Here is a 19,637-nt window from a genome sequence, read left to right as displayed (position 1 = left end):
AATATTACATAAACTTCGTTGATAAAGCAGAAGCAGGGTTTGAGAGGATTGACTTCAGTTTTGAAAGACATTCTACTTTGGGTAAAATGTTACCAAACAGTAATTCATGCTACAGAGAAATTTTTCATAAAAGGAAGAGTCAATGGATGCACTAAACTTCATTATTATCTTATTTTAAGAAATTGCCACAGTCATCCTATCCTACAGAAACCACCCTGATCAGTCAGCAGCCTTCAGCATTGAGGCAAGACCCTCCACAACAAGAAGAGTATGACTCACTTGAAGCCTCAAGTGATGGTTAGCATTGTTTAGCAATAAAAGACTCTTTAATTTAGATATGAGCATTGTTATTTAGACTCTATGAGTAGATACTACATTCTACATTATAATATAAATATAAGTTTTATATGTACTGGGAAACAAAATAATCCCCATGATTCACATTATTGTGGTATTTGTTTATTGTGGTGGTATGGATCCAGACTACAATATCTTTGAGAATGCCTACTACACATATTTGAGAATGTGATGACTAGTATTATCATCTCTGTGTTAAAGATATGAAAACTGATGCACAGAGAGGCTCTGTGCATACATCAACTTTAATCGTGTATTTTAATCACAGTAAAACATAATTCTAAGGAGAGGGTTTGAATTAGCATTCCTGGTCACCTCTGGGCCACACACAAGCCATTCAGTCACACAGCAATTCTGTTGTGTTAGAAACTCCAGATGGGGCTAAACTTAAACCAACTGGGGACTCATCCCGGTTATTTGGGGGATCCTGACTGGGCCAGAATCCTTTTGAAACTGGTTAGACCTCCCCCAAACCCTTCCATTTGGTTTTCTGGAACCATGGACAACCCACTTCCCTGACTCAACAAAGTCATTGTGACCCTCCCAGCTGGGACTGTGCTCTGGGCTAGAGAGTCACTCCTCCAGAGTGTGAGCAGCCTCAGTCATTTCTAGCATTTGTCTGGTTGAGCCTTTGAGAAATGACTAGAGAGTTACCATAATAATGGTTTCCAATCAATTGAGCCCACTTAATACTCCAAGCACTGTTCTAAGCACTAAATCATTTAATGCTCTAGACAGCCTTGTGAGGAAGATTGTCGTTTTACAGATCAGAACACAAAACCAAGGTTCAATAGCTAGTGAGCGGTAGAACTGAGATTCAAACCCAAGCAGTCTGATTCTAGCCTCTAGTCTTTACTGTTAACCCCTCTGTTATACTGTGCTGTCGAAAGACTGGCTTCTAAAATTATGACAGTCAAATTAGTGTTCTTTCTCTCGGTGAAGCCACATTTAAGATTGCTTATGCTAATAATTCTGACACTGGTTGAAATATTTTTAGAAATCTTGTTTTGGAGTTATCTGGGTCACATGACTTAATCTTTTTGGACCCCTGTTTTCTTATTTTTAAAATGAGACAGACCTTCACCATTTGAAGGTAGATTAAATTTTTGGAATGACCAGAAGTCAGGTTGAACCAATTTTAAGAAATAAGTTTAGAAAATAAATTCAGCAGTCCAAAGCAACTTTGGATGTATGTACATGTGCACAGGGCCATTGATGACAGAAGAATAAATGTTGTAATAACTATGTTTGAGTTGTTCTTTCTTCTGTTTAGTTTTTGATACTTTCAAGATATATGTAAACATTATGTTTTATCATTACTTTATGATTCACTTTGAAACATTTAAACTTAAGTTTTATCCTCAACTGTTGTTTTGCTGTATGACTTTTGAAAAGTTCTTTAATCCCTTGTGACCTCACTTTCTTCATCTATAAAATAGGGATTACAATATTTACTCTTGATGGATATCTGTCCCATAGAAGTGTCTGTTTAGGTTTTAATCTCTGTAATAAAAACATTATTAAGAAAGATTAACAGAGACTGTATGTAAAACACTTGGCATTATGCAGGTACTCAACAAATACTAGTCTTTTGAGTTCTTCTATCCCAGCACTAAAAATAACAATGGCAACAACAGCAGTGATTCTTTTCTAATTTGAAAACTTAGAATGTATGCACTTTGTCAATTTATGATCTAATCTTCACATGTCACAACTTTTTTTTAATAATATTTGTCTTACTTTAACTCTATGATTCTTATAGTCAGTTATTTACCCAAACTGATACACTGACCTTTGCACCTATTTAATTGGCTCTTTAATTACCATTTTGTTCATCAACGTAAACACCTATCTGCTTTTAGTCTTTTCATAGCAGTTAAAAACTTTAGCTCTGGACATAATTCATCCCCTTAATTCTTATTTTCCTAAGCCTTTATTATGTCTGGGACTTCATTGTATGTTTGCTTAAATTAATTTTTCATATGCTTTGTTCTAGTTAGGTCATGTTTATTCAAGCACTAGATAACAGCTTCTGTCGTAAAATCAACTTGTAACCTAAATCAACTGCTCTTACAAATTAAAAAATGAGTCTGTGCCATGATGAGACCTCCACTACTTCTATAAACCATGCAAAAAAATAATATTTTTACTTTGTAGTAGTACCTTTGCAATATTTCAGTGTCTTCAAGAATGATAAATTTCTTTAGCCGAAAGGGGCTTTTAAAAAATGATGAACTTGTATGCTTTCATTTATGGATGAGGAAAATTAAGAAAAGGGGATAGTGACTTGCCTAAGGTCACATATTTATTGAGAGAGTTGGAACTAAAATCCTGAGTTCCTTATTCTAACACGAACCTCTTTCCCTCATACTAGTTTAGGGGACAGATTGACACCGATTTTTGTTTTAGTCTCTCTTCTGTCAACAGTGTTATCTTATATCTGTCCTATAAAGACATTGTTTGGAGAGCTTTTTTTTTTTTTGAAGAATAACATCAGTCTGTCAAAGTATTGTTTTTGGTCTGTAGGGTTGTTATCTTACACTTAGTATTTTTTTATCCATGATAGTGAACGAGAGCCGACAGGCACTCCAGGAACCTGAGGGATACAAATAGTCCTATCATAAGGAAACCAAGAGGAACTTCCACTCCAGGGACATCCACACATGCTTCTTCAACTCAGCTGGCCATGGTGGATGACCAGAGAAGCAAAGCAGGGAGTGTCCACAGCAAAGTGAGCAGCTACTACGGCAGCCTCCACAGGTCCTGTGATGGCAGGTGAGTTTTATCCGCAGCTTAGTTTATATCATGTGCTGGGTAAGAGTCATACGGCGTCTGAAGGAAGAGCAGCCAATTCTGAAACAGAAGTTGATCGTTATTAACCTTTTTGAACTTTGCTAGGTTCAGTTGTCCCAGATTATGGTCAGACTTAATGCCAGCCAGAGGAGTTTAGACGTGATACAGCGAGCAATGTGGAGTCACTGCTCATCAGAGAGAAGGCAGAGTAAAAGTGGTTATTTTAGTAAGAGTAACTTAACAAACAATTATGGAATACCTACTATGTCAGACATTGTGTGAGTCTCTAGGAATACAAAACTGATTTAGGCATGATCTTTGTTCTTAATAAGCTCGAGAAAAATAGGGCAGTCATTACTTGTTTTGTAGTTAAAAGCATGGGGTCTAGAATAATAAACCTCAGTTTCCTTATCTGTAAAATGGAAATAGTAATAATATCTGTCCCTTAGCAATGTTGTAAAAAATAAATGAGGTAATACACCTAATTGCTCAGAACAGTGCAAATATAATTGTATAGTCCATAGGTTGTCAAATTTTTGTATAAAGAGAAACATAACTAATATAATAAATATTGTATTATAAATGAAATAACATAATAAATAACTTTAGGCTTATTTAGGGTCACATGGTCTTTGTTGCCACCATTCATTCTGCTGTTAATACTATGAAAGCAGCCATAGACAGTATGCAGTCAAAATAGGAGTGACTGTGTTCTAGTAAAATTGTTTACAAAATAGGAAGGGGCCCGATTTGACCAGTAGGCCGCAATTGGCCAACCCCTGTTTGGTAGCATGGACAAGGAGGTGATTAAATCTGGTGGGGAGGAGGTGGGAGAAAGCTTCACAGAGAATGTCTGAGAGTGGACAGGATATGCTTTCTTGTTATATTTGATGGTAGAGACACTATAATTGGAAACCTCTTAGGAGCTCTGCAGTAATTCAGTTAAGAGATGATGTAAGTTTATGAAAGAACAGTGACTGCCAAGAGAGTAATAGCTGATCATTTAAAAAGAAGAAATGAAATGATAGGAGTTGGTGATGGATTAAAAGCAGTTGGAGAGAAGGAATGTGCAAAAACTAAAATTTTTTTTTTAAGATTCCTGAGCTTGGGAAACTGAAAGAATGAAAATTATGATGACTGAAATTCTCTATTCTGTGTTTCCGTGGTTGTCCTGTATCCTTCCAGGCTCATTCCAGCATTTCTTGCAGTCTTCCCTGTCTTTGTCATGTAGGATATGATTCCTAGATGTACTCTCTTTTTAGAATGTTTGAATGTTTAGAATGTTTAGAATCTTTCCTTCTTGTTTGTCCTCTCAACTTGCTTTCTTTTGCCTTCTAACTTGGTCAGCTACTCTAGGTTTTGAAAAGGATCAGCCTTTGACATGTTTTCTATCTTGTATCCATTGTTTACATGTTTTCTAACTTTGACATGTTTTCTTTCTTATATCCATTTCTTTTTATTTTCCTTGAAGATTTTTGAAATATTTTGAATATTTCCTTTCTACCAATTCCATCCTTCATTCTTTGTATTTATGGTCTTTTTCACCTTCTTACCCCACTTCTAACATAACCAACGACCTGCTTTTAAACTATCAAACATCCTTTCCCTTTCCTGCCTTTTCCTTTCATTCAGCACTCCAAAGTGAAAAGCATTCTTCTAGATGCTAGGAACACAGAGATGGAAGACAAAAGAGTAGTAGGTATGATAAAATCATACATAATGTACTTTGGGATTCCAGAAAAGAAAGCCTTTTAAGTCACTGTGGAAAGTCTCGTTCACAAACAAGGTAATACTTTAATTTGACTAGGGTACAGAGGAGGCAGTTGGAAATCTCAAGACAAGGAAACAGCACATGCAGAGGCAAGGAGGACAAAAAGGCATTTAGGTATCAGGGCTACCGTAGGAGATGAAACATGCTGAAGAGTTTGGAGTTTTTTCCCCTAGAGCAATGAGAAACTATTAAAAGACTTTGAGCATTGGGGTAAAAAAATCAGATTTGTGTTTTAGGAAGATCACTTTGACAACCACATAGGAGAGGAGGTTGTAAGGAAGCCCAATTGGGAAGCTTCTAGAGTAAAATTAGAGTTCTTAACTTAAAACTCTCATATATAGAGAGGAAACCAGAGAATCTTTCAGAATACCTGCCTCTGTGAACTGCTAGCTCCAGTTGGCACTAGTGGTAAAGAACCCACCTGCCAATGCAGGAGATATAAGAGACATGAGTTGATCCCTCCATTGAGAAGATTCCCTGGAGGAGGAAATGGCAACCCATTCTTGCCTGGAGAATCCCATGGACAGAGGAGCCTGCCTGGGGTCACAAAGAATTGGACATGACTGGCGTGATGGCCTAGCATGGCTCCATGAACTGACTTTCAGCAGTATTTGCTATTTGACATCATTAGCCTCATCCTTTTCAATAAGGAATGAACAGTTATATGACAACTCTTATGCATGTGGCATTCTGTGTATTAAGAGATACACAGAAGAAAGCTAAAGTATAATTTCTACTTTCCAGGAGAATAGAACCTTACAGGGAAGGTAAGACATAACCAATTAAAAATAGTTCAAGCTGGCATATAATTAAAACTGTGAGTGTCAGAGATGATCAGTGTTAGAGAACTTCAAATGATCAGATTGGCTCCTCTGAAAATATCTCAGAGGAGATAAGTAGGGTGAGCAGATGGTAGTACAAGTAATGAGTTCATATTGAGCAGGGAACTTCTGAAGGGAGTTAAATGTAGGAGAATTTTAGCTTCTGTAATCTAAACGAAATTAAAGTTTAGGTAAGAGAGCTTATAATCTTTAATATAAGCTAGTGGTAATTAAAAAGCTGTGAGATGGAATTCCTTGAAGCTTAATAAAAAAGGACATACCAAGAACAAGATCATCAGTCATCATCAGTTCAGTTGCGCAGTTGTGTCCAGCTCTTTGTGACCCCATGGACTGCAGCACACCAGGGCTCCCTGTCCGTCACCAACTCCCGGAGCTTGCTCAGACTCATGTCTGTCGAGTTGGTGATACCATCCAACCATCTCATCCTCTGTCGTCCCCTTCTAGGAGAAGAACAGGATACAGTAATGAAAACAATACAGTAAGAATAGCCTAGCACGTGATTCAGAGAAAATGCTTATAAACACATGAAGGTCTCTATGAAAGTTTAGTGTCATGGAAACTAGGGGATAGCATATGACCTCCTGTGATGACCTTTCTTATCTCTCTGCTTAATTAAAATCACACTCATCCTTTAACTCCTGCTTAATTCCCATACCATGGCAGCTAATTAATTGCTTTTTAAACATTCTTTGAGTGTGACCTATTAGTACAGTTTTTTTTCCTCAGCTAAGTTTGCAGTTTCTGGAGAATGTGAACTTGCTGACAGATATCTGTATATCCCTTGACAGTATCTAGCCCTATGTTGTTCTTTAGTTGCTAAGTCGTGTTTGACTATTTGCGACCCCGTGGACTGTAGCCTGCCAGGCTCCCGTCTATGGGATTTTCCAGGCAAGAATACTGGAATGGGTTGTCATTTTCTTCTCCAGAAAATCTTCCCAACCCGGGGATCGAACCCATGTCTTCTGCATTGGCAGGCAGATTTTTTATCACTGAGCCACGAGGGAGGAAACAAATAAATCTGTCAAACAACTTTAGAAATAATTTGGGCATGCCATCTCATGGATATTTCTTTCTGCATCAGTCAGTTTTCAAGTTTACATGTTAGCACTATATTTTGGCCATGGTTTTCTCATCATCTCATGTTATCTTGACTGTGAGATTACACATATGCACACATATCTGCTTCTCAGCACTCAGTCTAGTCCAGATTCCTTGATGGATAATTACTGATCTCAGTGCTATGTAAAATAAAATAGACTTAGGTAAATATAGTTAGATGAGAGGATATAGAAAAGGAAATGGATGAGTAGCTGGGTGGAATTCGAGAATGAGTGGTTAGTTTGGTAAGTGGGTGACATTTTACTGTGTAGTTGAGTCCTAATTATCCATGGCAGGTGGTTCATATACTAGAATTTTGTGAATGACCATATATTTCAGTTAAATAGACATAACTCAGTTTTTTCTATGGAAAAGGTATTTGAGTCTTATTCACGAAATTAAACTCAAAGATTTAGATTTCAGTTTTAGAAAATGTAATTCATATTTTTAATTTGATATCATCATATTTTGCTTTTTTCATTTGCCATATTTACTTGAATTATGAAGTCATCAAGAGGTGAAAGTTCTCCAAATTAGCTAGCAAGTCATAGTTAGAAAAATTTTCAGTTTAGGGCAATAGTTATTATGTAAAATAATTATTAACTAGAACAACATGCTTATTCTGTTTCCATTATTTTAATTTGAAACATTGTAATTATTTAATCAAAACTTACAAATCAAATTTAAAACCTTTATATTCTGAATGTGAAGTCTTTTAATAAATAAAAATTAAATGCTCTTTTATCCATTAATTTGAGGAATTTAAAAAATATTCTAAAGGTAGTTTTTCACTCTTAAATTTTCTTTTTTGCTTTACTCAAACAGGAGAAGAAAGACATGCTTTCTTTTATCATTTTAAAATGACTTCATTTTTAAACTTTGTGCTCTAATGAAAACATTGTTTGATAAGCACTGCTGTATAAGACTGGATCACCTCAGTAGTATATGAATCAGTCTTTATAATCTTTAAATTTTACAAATGATTCATAATGAGTCATTAAATTTGTTATAATCATTAACTGAGGGAAATGGTAAATTGGTATTTTCTGACAGCCAGTAGGTCTTCAGCTGTTCATGACTAGTTCTTTTGATGACTTTAAAAAAGGAAAAACCTACTACCTCCTTCTTATTTTTAGAAATACTACTAAAATTTTAATGTATTAATTGTATTTGGTTTTTTCTTTGATTGTTGTTATTCTAAATTAAATACTTTTTACAAAACTGTGTTTAGTTATACGGGGGCTTTCCCGGTGGCTCAGTGGTTAACAATCCACCTGCAATGCAGGAGCCACAGGAAATACGGGTTCAGTCCCTGCGTCAAGGAGATCCACTGGAGAAAGGCCTGGCAACACACTCCAGTACTCTTGCTTAGAGAATCCCATGGACAGAGCAGCCTGGAGGGCTACAGTCCATCGGGTCACACAAAGAGTTGGACATGACTGAGCGACTTAGCATGCACACACATATAGTGTATATGACTGTGAGTTTTCTTAGCTCTAATGGGGACTCAGTGAGTCAGAATCGAACAAAAGAAAATTTTAACAGGTCCCACTGCTGCCTTTCAAGATAAATAGAACGATGGAGAGGACAGCCTTCGATGAGCAGTGGAACCCAGTTGACTCACTCAAAAGCTGCATCTTGTGGAAGGGATGAGAAGAGAATTTGCTTTACAGGTAGTTAGTTGAGCTATTAACTGGGCTCTCTGGAAGGAAGCTGTTCACACTTAGCATCATCATTGCTTGCCAACTCCCTCTCTTTTTTAATGTTCCGTTAATTTCTCCTCTAATTTCATATGCTCCCTTTCCCACTCTACAATCCGGGGTTGTAGTGCAATTGGAGTTTGCTGTACCATGACTATCACCATTCTTCTAGATTGCCTAGGACAATGCCATATTTCTTCTGTTCTTTTTCTTCCTCTCCTGGGATCCACCTCACAACCCAAAACTTATTTGAATGAGAAAAGTATCCTTACTTAGCATAGTTCTAGATCAGTTGGCTCTGCTTAATTTCAGCTTCTGTCTGGTTGCAAGGCACCTCTTAATTCTGAGCCTAAATAGTAGATTTTTTTTCTCCGTTTTGTTTGGCCATTTGAATAATTCAACAATGTAAGTCATGAAATTATTTTGTAAATCAGTGCTATTTTCATGAAAAATTTTAGTATTATTTTCTAGTGTGTTCTGTTACCTCCTACATTAGGTACACTCCCTGTGGTTACAGAGGAATGGAGGAGAGACTACCTCATGGCATCATGTCACGACTTACAGATCACTCCAGGCACAGTAGTCCCATCAGCCCAATGAACAGTCACGACATAACAGCATCAGAGATCTCAGTAATAATCCTATGACTCACATCACACATGGTACCAGCATGAATCAGGTTATTGAAGAAGATGGAACCAGTGCTCAAATTGTCCTGTCTAAGGTGAATTTGTGCTGTTTAAAAAGAAGATTTTATTCTTTGCCTTTGCCTGACTGATTGCTGTAACTCAGTTATGATGCTTTCAGTCAGGTGCAGAGTGTGTCCATTGAAAAGTAAATTTTTGCTTTTTATATTGCATCAAACTTGGAACTTCAAGGCATCCAAACTGCTAAGAATGATATGATCACATAAATAACTCTTATTTCTAGGTTATGAAGAAATAATTATTTGTCTGGTAAGCATTTTTATAAACACACTTGTTTTATATTTGGAAAAATCCTAAATGTATGATGACTGCTTTATAGTGAACTTTCATATAATATCAACTAGTTGTGAGGTAACATTCTGGTAGTTAGTTCTGTTAATAAAACAAAATTTCAGAATTAAAGAAATTTTCTATGCGAGGTTTATTTCTCAGATGAATAGTAGGACTTTGTAGTTTTCTTTCCACTAAGTGAAAAAGAACTGTTTTTAAAACGTAGAAGAATTTGATAAATCAGCAAGGGTATTATTTTAGCTAATAGAATATAAAATCAACTGAAGAATCTGATTAGTCTACTGAGACTCTTTTGAAATTCTGTCCAAATAGTCTTTATCCAGAGAAATGCAGGAGTAGGATTAGCAACAGAGTAAAAGTGGAGATGGGCATTTTTTTTCTCAGTAATTGTGCTGTTTTTATTACTTTAGTTAAATATTACTTTTACTGGCTGTGTTTTTATATTGATAACTTATCCATATGCATGACAGAAAATTTTTACTTTTAGCCATTTTTTCCCATGTAGTAGTATTGATTTGTAGAGAACTTCATGTTCAGATATGTTCTGTGGAAGCATGTAATAAGATAAGCATCACACACTGTAAGCCTTTTTGTAGTAACCATAGTTACAAAACAGCAAAGTGTTTCCTCTGTATCTGTTACTGTGTTTTTTGCAGTGAGATCTAATCTTGCCAAAGCTGCCAGATGTTGGTATCCAGGCCCCTCCTATCAGTGGACTTGTTCGCACTCGCATTGCCCAGTAGGCAATAAGCTATAGCTTTTGCCCCACACCCATATCTTTAGATTCTGGGTCATTCTTGTTTACAACTGAAATATATATATAATTCAAGTCCACAGTGGTGATTAATTTGGGATATTTGAAATTCATTGTAGCTTAATGAAGCATGATTAGTCCTGTTGTGAAGTATCTTTTAACTTTAAAAATATCAACTCAAAACCTTTGTCATTTTGTCTTGTAATATTTAAATAACTTATAATAAAAATTGTAAACTTTATTAGGCATGATAATGATCGGAAGGGAAAGAAAAATTCTGGAAAATGCTGGATGTGTTATGTAGACAAGCATATTTAAACAAGCCATCCTCAACCCTGACTGCAGGTAAGAATCACTTGGGGAACCTCGGATGCCTGACACCTTCCTCTCATTGAGATGAGGACTAGTAGTTTTATACAAAGCTTCCCCAGTGATTCTAATCGGCTGCAGGCCTGACTGCAGGCTGTTTGAAACTAACTTGCCCCTGCTGACAATGTGATGGCATCATATCATAGCACGGAAACCTAGCTGGACACAATGTTAGGCTTTTATATACATTACCTGATTGATCTACAACTGGAATTCTGGACCCCACTTCTAAACATTCATACTCAGTAAGTCAAAGGTGATGGTAGGACTTTAAAAATCTATTGTCATAAAAATATTAATATCATAGGTGATTCTTATGCAGATATCCAAGAATCAGACTTTAAAAAATATTCTAGACTCCAGAGAGGTCTGGCTTTGCTAGTTTTTGACCTTTTACAAGTTAATTTATCTGAACCTCAGTTCCCTTGTTTTTGAATGAAGATGGAAAATAAATACCTACCTCACAAAGTTGTCAATAGGTATCAGATGAAAAATCATATAAAAGCTGAAAGCTCTTTGAAAACTTTAGTGTTATGAACTAGAAGGGATTAAGATTATTGAGGACTTAAGATATTTGTTTGAGGGCTACCATAGTACAATCTTTGACATGTGTTTGAATTCATGTGGACTTTTTTCTCTCCTTCTTTAAAACAAAATGTACCCAGAAATTTGGTGTTGGAAAAGTTTTCATCAGGCACAGAAGTCAGTTTTCTGATAATAATAATTTGTTTGCCTGTCATGTTTTTTTCTTTCAAAGTACATATTTCTTAATATTTATTATTAATTCTTCATAAGATATTTGAACATTTGGCTCAAATGCTTTACTTTTTCCTCCATCCTCATTGTCTTTCTCCTTGAAACTGGAGTTCCCTCACATCTGACAGTAGACCTTTACTCTGAACATCAAATTGGTAACAACTCATTTAAAAATAAATCAGTAATTCATGAGGCTTTTGTCTGAGAATTTCTCATGAGAACAGCATGACCAAAACAAAAATTCAAACACAAAACTAAGTTAACATAGAAGGTACCAGTTTGAGCCCAAAGATGCTGTCATTCATTGCCATCCGCATTTTATCATCAATTGCCAAAATGTTAATTGGTTTCTTTGTGGGCCAAGTACAGACAGTTAGTTCAGTTCAGTTTAGTCGGTCAGTCGTGTCCAACTCTTAGCGACCCCATGAATCGCAGCACACCAGGCCTACCTGTCCATCACCAACTCCCAGAGTTTACTCAAACTCATGTCCATTGAGTCAGTGATGCCATCCAGCCATCTCATCCTCTGTCCTCCCCTTCTCCTCCTGCCCTCAATCCTTCTGAGCATTAGGGTCTTTTCCAATGAGTCAACTCTTCGCATGAGGTGGCCAAAGTATTGGAGTTTCAGCTTCAGCATCAGTCCTTCCAATGAACACCCAGGACTGATCTCCTTTAGGATGGACTGGTTGGATCTCCTTGCAGTCCAAGGGACTGTAAAGAGTCTTCTCCAACACCACAGTTCAAAAGCATCAATTCTTCAGCGCTCAGCTTTCTTCACAGGCCAACTCTCACATCCATAGACAGTTAAGTGAACATCAATATGAAAATTTTAACCTTGTGCTTCCTGATTTTTAAATATTCATTTGTATTTTCTCTTTTAAACTGTTGATATATTTGTAAATGCTTTATTGGCCTTTCAGTTGCTTTCACTGTCTTAGTTTTGCTTCACAGAATTTACTTAATATTGTTAATCTGTTGTTTTAAATAACAGTATTTAGTTTGGGTTGTGTTATTTATCAAACTAGTGCTCTGAGTTAAAACTTTTTTCTTTAAAGAAACAATTGAAGAACTATACTAAAACAACAATTTCAAGTCTCAATTAGCTTAAACCAACTTGAACAAGCCGGGACAGCTTTCTTACCATATGTTTAATTTGTATTGTGATTGGCAGATGATAATGTTTAGTATTTTATTTGTTCAATTGACAACTGAGAAAATAATAGATCTCTCTAAAATGTGAACATATAACCAAAAAGTTTTCGAAAAGTACTCTGATTTCAGCAATATTGTATTGAATTTTTTCAGTGATTAAAGCAAACAATTCAAAGCAATATTAAGCTCGAAACAATAATTAATTTCAAAGAACAGTTAATAACTCAGCAACTAGAAGAGGGCATGGTAGGTTTTCAAAAAATATTTAAATGAGTGAGTGTTATGAAACTCACTTTAGTAGTGATAGTCTCAGTTCAAAGAAATTTGAAGAGTCTAAATTTAAGCTAAGTGAAATGAGTCTCTGCTTTTCCAGAATAATATGTGGCAAGTAATAATTGATGAATTGCACCAAATAAAGTTTATTCCTCCTAGAGTAACAGCACATATTACTATTTTAATTAAATATATATACAAATTTACACCAACACTTTATATTAATTTAAAAGGTGAACAGTTTTTAGAAGTAAGTAGATTCTTGTTGATTTTATGTGAAATTAGATCTTTGTATACTAGTTGGGTGAATTAATATTCAAGTGAACTTTTATTAATGATAATGTTCTAAACTGTTTCTTAGAGCAGATTTAAGAAAATTCTGAGAATCTCTTCAAATGAGTAAAATTAACTACATTTTAACCTACCACATTTGTTTCTTTGTGATAATAGCTGGAAATAGCTGAAGTTGTAACTTTATTGGTGTAGACTATATCCCCATGAAATAAAAGGAAGTACTTAAAATTTTTTGATAAAATAGTGGATCATTGGCTGGAGCTTAAAAAATGTTAACATACCAAATTTTCACTATGATGATATTTATATTGCTTTTGACATGCCAAAGGTATACTTACATATTATCATACTTGGATGACTAACATAGTCTAATGTAAGAAACACAAGCTGGGAGAAATATCAATAACCTCAGAGATAGAGATGACACCACCCTTACGGCAGAAAGTGAAGAGGAACTAAAAAGCCTCTTGATGAAAGTGAAAGAGGAGAGTGAAAAAGTTGGCTTAAAGCTCAACATTCAGAAGATGAAGATCATGGCATCCAGTCCCATCACTTCATGGGAAATAGATGGGGAAACAGTGGAAACAGTGTCAGACTTTATTTTTGGGGGCTCCAAAATCACTGCAGATGGTGACTGCAGCCATGAAATTAAAAGACACTCCTTGGAAAAAAAGTTATGACCAACCTAGATAGCATATTCAAAAGCAGAGATATTACTGTGCTGTCTAAGGTCCATCTAGTCAAGGCTATGGTTTTTCCAGTAGTCATGTATGGATGTGAGAGTTGGACTGTGAAGAAGGCTGAGCGTCGAAGAATTGATGCGTTTGAACTGTGGTGTTGGAGAAACCTCTTGAGAGTCCCTTCAGCTGCAAGGAGATCCAACCAGTCCATTCTGAAGGAGATCAGCCCTGGGATTTCTTTGGAAGGAATGATGCTAAAGCTGAAACTCCAGTACTTTGGCCACCTCATGTGAAGAGTTGACTCATTGGAAAAGACTCTGATGCTGGGAGGGATTGGGGGCAGGAGGAGAAGGGGACGACTGAGGATGAGATGGCTAGATGGCATCATGGACTCGACGTACGCGAGTCTGAGTGAACTCTGGGAGTTGGTGATGGACAGGGAGGCCTGGCGTGCTGCGATTCATGGGGTCGCAAAGAGTCGGACACGACTGAGCAACTGAACTGAACTGAATGAAAATTGCCCTGGGCTTAGAATTCAAAAGACCAATAATAATGGTGTAAACTGAACAGGTCATTTAATTTCTCTTTGTCTCAATTTCTTGATGTAAAATGAGGATAAGGTAATTTGGGGCTCTGAGACCTGCTTTACAGGACATCGTGAGGATCAAATGAGCTAACAAGAATTATAGTGCTCTTTAAAAAACACTGATCGTATTTGTTTTTGTTAGAATTTCGGAGTTACAGAAAGCAAGCATAGTGGTATTGAGCAGTAAAAACAGAATAGGCAGTTAGGCCAGTATTCATTTGACACAGTCTTTAAATCAGCAATCAGAATGACTATGCCCTTAGATTGTATTGGCCCTTTGTTATATGTTATACCAGAATATGCTCTGAAAATTTATATGGTTGAATTTATAGGTCACTTTCAACAGAAATTTGGGGATATCCATTATATGTCTCCTTTGATATGGAACGATATAACTACGTTAGTTTGGCAAGAAAGATATGAAGAGAAGTGTAGACCTTGTTACTTTTTTTCCTTTGAGGTCTTTCATGTGCCTCATTACTTCCAATTAGGAACAATTCATTTTTATTAGTGATTACTGTAACAAAAATTTAAAATTTAAATGATACTATTATATTTGTATATATAATTTTTTATCCTGCATAAAGTAAAGATTTCTCCACTCTTCCACACATAAACACACAAAAGGGCATTTTTATAGAACTTAGATGTACAAAGGAACTCAGGATTCTTTTAAGTTACTTTTATGCCTTTTTACAACTAAGGAAAGGTGTTTATGTTTAATTCAGGTATGTTTCCTAGTAGCTGTATGATTTTATACATTATTCTTGTGTCATTTTTATGTTTTTTATGAAAAGATTATGTTGACATCTCTTCATATTTTAATTCACTTCAATTCTGTTTTGCTCCAATTATATGATTTTTGAAAAAGGAATGGGAAAACTAAGCAACTTTTACCTGCCATCTTATTGTAATTACTCTCCTGGATTTTTTCCTAATTTAAATTCTATACTTCCTAATAGCCAAATTGATAGGACTATAATAATTTCTCTCAAGATGCAGTCTTCTGGGAAAGAGAATATTAAGGTTTATCCAAAACCAGCCATCTTTGTAGACATTCCTATTTGGTTGATTTGTAAAGATTTAATACAGTAAATTAATAAACATATTTCTTATTCTGTGATCTCTAATTAGAAAGTAACATCTTGTTGCCATAAAGATAAAAGAAAGTAAATTTTCACTTAAATTCACTTTCAAATCCCATGCCAGTACAACATTACCTCCTATAAAAGAGAGTAGTTGAATCTACTTAAATGTATTGAAGAATGGTTTCGTTCAGAATTTTTTTTTAATAATCACTCTTCTCAGGAAATCTGATATGTCCTTTCTTGGACATTTTCACTGGTGTGGTTTTTTTTTTTATCATTTCATTGGCCACTGTCAGCAGTTTTCCCTGATCAAGAGAAGCAAGTATTACCTTAGAGTAATTCAGACCTTGAAAATTCAGTTTCATTATTTTCATAATTATTGTTCATTAATAACATTAATTTTTATAAGATAATGATATTTTTCAAGCTTTTTATCATATTTCCTGTAGTAGGATGAGCTATATTTTTATTATAGCCCTGGGATTTTTGTTATATAAGTCAGCTTGTTTGTATTGCTAACTTACAATTATTACTTTAATTGTGTTGACATGCTTTTGACATAAAAGAAAGAACTTTAGAGCTTAATAGTTTCTTTTTTCTAAATTGGCAGATTTTTTGAATGCTTAGTAAAAATACATTATGTTAATTTTTAAATCTGACAGAACTTTGTATCAGAGGGCTAATTTGTAGTGTTGCCTCTGTTTTCAATGAGCTGTGCAACTTCGCAATTTTATCTCTTGGGACCTCAGTTTAACCATCTGTAAGTGCTGAAACTCCAGTACTTTGGCCACCTCATGCGAAGAGTTGACTCATTAGAAAAGACTCTGATGCTGGGAGGGATTGGGGGCAGGAGGAGAAAGGGACGACCGAGGATGAGATGGCTGGATGGCATCACTGACTCGATGGACATGAGTCTGAGTGAACTCCGGGAGATGGTGATGAACAGGGAGGCCTGGCGTGCTGGGATTCATGGGGTCGCAGAGAGTCGGACACAACTGAGCGACTGAACTGAACTGAACTGAAGTGAAAGAAAAAGGGGATTAGTCCAGGTCATGTCTCAGATTCCACCTGTCTCTGGTTTGGTTACCCCTTGGTTATTTTATAATCATTATCTTATTCTTTTTATTCCTCCCATGAACTCCATTTACTAGATCAGCCTGCAGTGTTAATGCAAATTGCACTTAAATTGATAGGATTCAGATATGTTGCTGATTTTGTTTTCAATTCTTGATTTTAGGTAATTTTAAAGGAGGAAAATTATATTACAGATTGTAAAAGTAAAAAAAAAAAAAAAAGGTTACAAATAATCAACATGACCTTTTTTCCTCCCAAGGGAAAAATCTCCTAAGGAACCAATATAAGTACCTTAAAACTGATGTACAGAAAAAAATAACATCTAAAATTTTGTGGTCTTTGTTCTTTTAAATATGAGCATAGCAACTTAGGCTAAACTTTTAAACAAAATGTATTAAGGTAAAATTAGTAAACAAAGCATGTAACAGTTATATGGCCCATATAACTAATTAAAAAGCTATTAGGTTTTGCTGACATTAAAATAATTATAAAATACAAAAAGAATTGAGGACTGGATTGAAATTTGTCTGTTCAGTAATTACCCGTAAGCTGAATTCTTAGATTCTTTGTGTAACTACACTTGCCAGATTGCCACGAGCAAGTGAATGTCCTGCTTTAAAATATCTTTGGAGATAAATGTGGTTTGTTTGTTTTATTTTTTAAGCTCTGCAGAAGATTTTTCTGTGAAGCCTCCTTCTGCAATAAAATGTAGAGATTCTATTACTTCCATCTCTCGACAGAGTTCTCTTGTAGATTTATTGATAATTACATTCTCTCAGAACCAGGCCATTGAGGTTCCTGTTACTCTTAAAGATTATTGTCTTTGTTCTAATTGTCTTCATTAACTCCTATCAATCTCTTGAACCCCTGATCTGTAGATTTACAATCTAGGTACTGGGTTTGGTGTCTAGTGGGTAGAGAATAATGGAAATGGATACAGGAAGGTGCCCTGGTTTCTGATGTAACTTGTTTGGCTGTGCTTGATTCCTTGTCTTTGGTCAGTACTGGATCAGGCAGCTCTCCTGACATCCAAAAGTTCAATTAGATGCCCAGCGTCTCATTCACACATTGCTATATTACAGTGTTATATTAACTGCCTGTTAAGAACAACCACCACAACTTTCTTTTCAGTTCTCTGACTCTGTGTGTTTTGCTATTATATTTGTTAAACCTTGAGTCTGAGGTCTAAACATTTCATTTGAGTATTTTCTGGGTTTTGATAATGGGTTATATAAGGTAGAACAGATAATCCTAGGCTGGTTTAATTTATATTTATCCATCCACCATTTTTCTGTTTTTCTAACTGACCCCTCCTCAGTTTTGAAAATTAAGTTTATACATATCTTCCATCTCTCCCTTAGCCCTGCCTCAGATAATTTTTCTTTGAACTACTCTTGTTGGCAGAAAGGTTTAATATGAAATAATTCTGTGTTTCTGAGACAAGACCAACGCAGTAGTTCTTTACATTGAGCTGAGATGAACATGTACTTGAAAATGTTGCAGTTTCTTAATATGTGAACTTAAAATTATTTTTTTAATCATGAAAAGGACTGTCCGATTTGAAAACATTAGTTTGGAAGTTCTCTTGTCATCAAGTGCTATTTCTACCTTAGCTGTGAATTATCATAATAAATCTGAATTCTTTATCTTTCATCTTTTTAAAAAAGTTAATGCCTCTAGAATGATCCCATTTCACAAATCTTTTTTTTCCACAAATCTTTAATACCAACTTCAAACATCTTTTCTGCTTTTATTTTCAAATTCTGAACTCTATTTTTTTAAGTTTTATTTTTTCACTGAAGTTTAAACATATTACTGTGTGAAGGAGTGACTGCAGTTTGAACATTTACTTTGGCATGATACAGAGAACTACACCATCCATAGTCGCTTTCTCCCATTCCCAGAAAGAAAGTTTGTTTGTCACTTAAAAGCTGTTAAATTGTCTTATTTTTATTTGAAAGAGCTATGGAAGCTGTTTCTTTTCATTTAAACTTTTTAACAAAATGCCAACTTTGCTGTATTTTAATCAGATAGTGAATTGGGATTATTTATATAAGTATATATATCTACAGTTTATCATAGTTAATAGTTATTCCACTTTCTGTAATATATGATACCTGAAGCTCACATTTATTTAATGTGAAAATTTTTTTTGAGACCCTTTTTTTGTTTTGTCTTTTATTTTCTTAATGTTGTACATTACTGTATATGTTAAGTTATCATGGTCATCTCAGTAGAAAGCTCTTGAGTAGATGGTTTTTTGTTTTTGAGAATCAGCCCAAGGAGATTCATATTACATGGCCATAGCTAGGTAATATTATTCTGAGCTATGTGAAGTTATTGGTTTTGTTGATCAAATGTTAGCAGTTTCATAATACATATTCAAGAAACAACCAAACAAAAGATCTTTTAGAAGAGCTATTTCAACTTCCCAGTTCAACTCTTTAAACCGACCTACCAGCAGCTTTATGAAGATTCAAACTACAGATAACCAGAGGCCTATCAAGAAAATTCTGCTTTGTTTTGCTGTTAAATTGCCCAGTTTTCAAAGGTGTTTAATCAAAATGACTTCAGTAATTGAAGCAAATATCTTTTGGGAATGCTTAAGGTACGTAAGTTTTTCATTAAATCTGTGTATAGTTTTTCAGCTTTCATTCACTGAGATATTGTCATATATCAAAGGATTAATCTGTAAATATCATTTAAAGGCAAAATAACTACCCCCTGCAAATATCTAATATGGACTCAATTTTGCCAGCTATAGAATTTTGTCTTCTTGGTATGCTTTCTAAAATAATATTATGTAGCCTACAGATTTGCCTAAACATGCCATTTTAAAGATTTTCTTTATACCTGTGTTTCAAGTTATAAGAATTAAAATGTATGAGTATGAAGCTCCTACATAGGAAATCCCCAATTTTAAATAGAACTGTGTTTTGAAAGGTTGCATATTGGGTTGTTGCAAAGTCAGACTATATCTGTTCCAAAATCAGACTATATCTCCTCATATATATAATATTATGAATAATAAGGGTAGCAGATAGCCAACAAG

At 35.2% G+C, this 19,637-nt stretch overlaps 1 long non-coding RNA gene across 1 annotated transcript; it reads left to right on the top strand.

The window, feature by feature from the left end:
- Positions 1 to 2,716: 2,716 nt before the first annotated feature.
- LOC120881218 lies at positions 2,717 to 13,388 on the top strand. The gene is made up of 2 exons (XR_005725253.1): positions 2,717 to 3,132; positions 9,058 to 13,388. It is a non-coding gene; the product is annotated as an uncharacterized LOC120881218 (long non-coding RNA).
- Positions 13,389 to 19,637: the final 6,249 nt, after the last annotated feature.

Source organism: Oryx dammah, unplaced genomic scaffold (assembly GCF_014754425.2).
Source record: "Oryx dammah isolate SB20612 unplaced genomic scaffold, SCBI_Odam_1.1 HiC_scaffold_22, whole genome shotgun sequence".
In the NCBI taxonomy this organism is placed as follows: domain Eukaryota; kingdom Metazoa; phylum Chordata; class Mammalia; order Artiodactyla; family Bovidae; genus Oryx; species Oryx dammah.
Note: the sequence above shows the minus strand (reverse complement) of the source record. Positions and strands in the feature narration are given on the sequence as shown.